Source organism: Aplysia californica, unplaced genomic scaffold (genome assembly GCF_000002075.1).
Source record: "Aplysia californica isolate F4 #8 unplaced genomic scaffold, AplCal3.0 scaffold00802, whole genome shotgun sequence".
Lineage (NCBI taxonomy): Eukaryota > Metazoa > Mollusca > Gastropoda > Aplysiida > Aplysiidae > Aplysia > Aplysia californica.
In genome coordinates, this window is record NW_004798072.1 from 66,751 (window position 1) to 69,318 (window position 2,568).

Below are 2,568 nucleotides of genomic sequence, written 5' to 3' on the forward strand. Positions count from 1 at the left end.
AGAAGCTGCAACAATACTAACAACTCACTATGCTCACAATCTGAGGAGATTTAAAGATTTCTAATTACTTTGTGCAGCACCAGGACCTGCTACACAATAGAGGGAGACAACAGTTTCGATATATCCATTCTTCATTGAGTTTCCGTAGACTTTACTAGTTTACATGTAGTAGATAGGCTCGCGGAGACTTGGATCAAATTTTTAGCTTGCACCAAATCGGTGCTGCAAAGAGCAGTTTCATGCAACTTTCTTCTTGTGCGGGAAGAACGATGCCTAGATTTCTCTACAGTGACAAAAATAACTTTGGTGCACAGATTTTGCTTGCTCCCAGCAGACTCTACCGCAAGCGGTGCGACTAGCATAAACCATCCTCGCCGTCTGTCTCTTCACTGGCGCAGCCAGCGGGTGACGGATCGCAAGGATGTAGTAATGTAGATCTAGAGCACTGACTGGTCTAGAACAATTAGAAAGGTGGGTGGGGGAGGGGGGTGTGTGAAGGCCAGGGTTAGATGAAGCGCTTGCACCAATTGCACCAATGGCGCACCGCCACTGCCTCCACCTCATTTAATCGCAAATATCTCGACTTCTATTCAAGATAGACGTGTGTTTTTCTTAATCGAAGGTATGATAAACGAACAGGCTTTAAGATGATACCAATAACGCCACATGTCTAAAAATTGACGAGTGCCTGATTCCACCACGTCATGACACAATATTATAATAGGAAAAACGTTTACCTTCTTTTGTCTTTAGAGTATGTCCGTTCGCCGAACCAATGTCGGAGAGTTTCCTCACGAGTGCCTTGACACTGACCCCGGTGCGCGGAGTATCCGGGAGCGACGCCTTCCTCTGTAAGCTTGGAGCTATTCGGGAAGAAGAGAAACAGAAACATAGAATTGGGATGGATTTTAAAACTTTAAATTCGTTACGTGCCTATCGATGGGATGTACCGACGAGACTGGAGAACGTGGCCAGGGACAGGCAAGCGTGGCCTCGACTGCTCTCCCCCTTATTATGATGTACCTGGCGGTATAGGGAGAGGGTGACAAGGTATACCTATCGATAAATTATAATACTAACAAAAAATGTCTGCTCAACAGAAGGCTCTATGCATTCTGAAATCTATATAACAGATTTAGGAGGTGGGCTAATTTTGTTTGGCTGTTATTTTCCTTATTCTTTTTTCAAAAGAAGAAGGCTAAAAGGAGGTGGGGGTAGTGTTATACTCATTGTTCTTTGGTGAGTATTAAAAAGTCAAACATGCATGCTTTGAATTAGTCAAGACAAGGGTTTTCATCAGACGGAACAATTAATCCGGTCAGAAAAAAGATGGTTCACAGTCAGTTTAAAGTGGCTATTTTTAATCTGTTGGTTTATCGGCACTTTTAAATAGGAAAGATTGGTTAAAGGAGATCTACGTTTTACTTCCGATACCGTCGATCAAGAAGATGCAGGGACTTTCAAAAATGCCCATTATGGGGATTCGAACCAAGTCGTTCGCCGTGCAGTCCAGCATGATACCAACTGAACAAATCGGGACATCCATTTTTGTCAGGAAAAATCAGACCAAAACAAAAACAAAAACAAACAAAAAACAAGCAAAAAACCGGCGGCACTCAGCTTTAGACTTTGAGAAAAAAGCTTTTTCCAAAAGTGTGCACTTAAATCAAAAGACTGATAATGGCAGTAGAGTAGTTATCAATACATAATAATCTGAGCCCGATAGAGGCTTGCAAAAACACACTCCTAAAAATGAGCTGTTGTTTAATTAACTCTATCCGTACGCCCTGGGGTCATTTTGTACACATCGGGGTGTATTCTTCACATTTCAGAATAATTCTAGTACAAAGATCTCTTTGAAACTTTCAGTATTTCTCAAAACCGTGAAAATTTCCTCTTTGGAACGTGGTAGCAAAGAGTCCCCCACGTCGTACGGATACGATAGTAAAAAAGGATCTACGGATAGGGTTAAGTCAGTTTGGATTGAATAAAATATATAATTCCACCCGAACCAGATGAGAATCAGTAAGCACAGCTAATATCTACAAAGAAAAGAAGTACCTTATAGGTCAGACACACCTGAACGTGCACCAAACACTTGCGCACATGTCAGTACTCAAAGGTATCGAATAAACGTCCCCCTCCCCCCTCCTTTTTCCGCATTATTAATTTTCAGTTTTGTGCGCATCCCCGCTCCCTATTCCATACCCCCCGTTTATTATTTTCCAGCTTGCTACGACCGACGATCATGTGAAACATTATGTCTAGAATTTAGGTATCTGAATGAAACTTCTTTTTTTGTGTGTAAATGGCAAATTACCCTCAGTATTAGTACAGGTACCAGGTTGGCTACCTCAATTTTCTGTGCATTTTAAAAACTTTTGTACATGTACATTGGTTTGTATTTTTTTTATGAAACTGGTTTGTTCCTAAATGGGGAAAAGTTGTCACTGTAACTCACTAAAGTCACAAAAATTTTATGATCTCTTGTTCTTATATTCCCTGAAGGAGAATCAAAACAGATTTGTTCTTACTAGTACAGGGGTATGGGGTTGAATGTGTCACCCC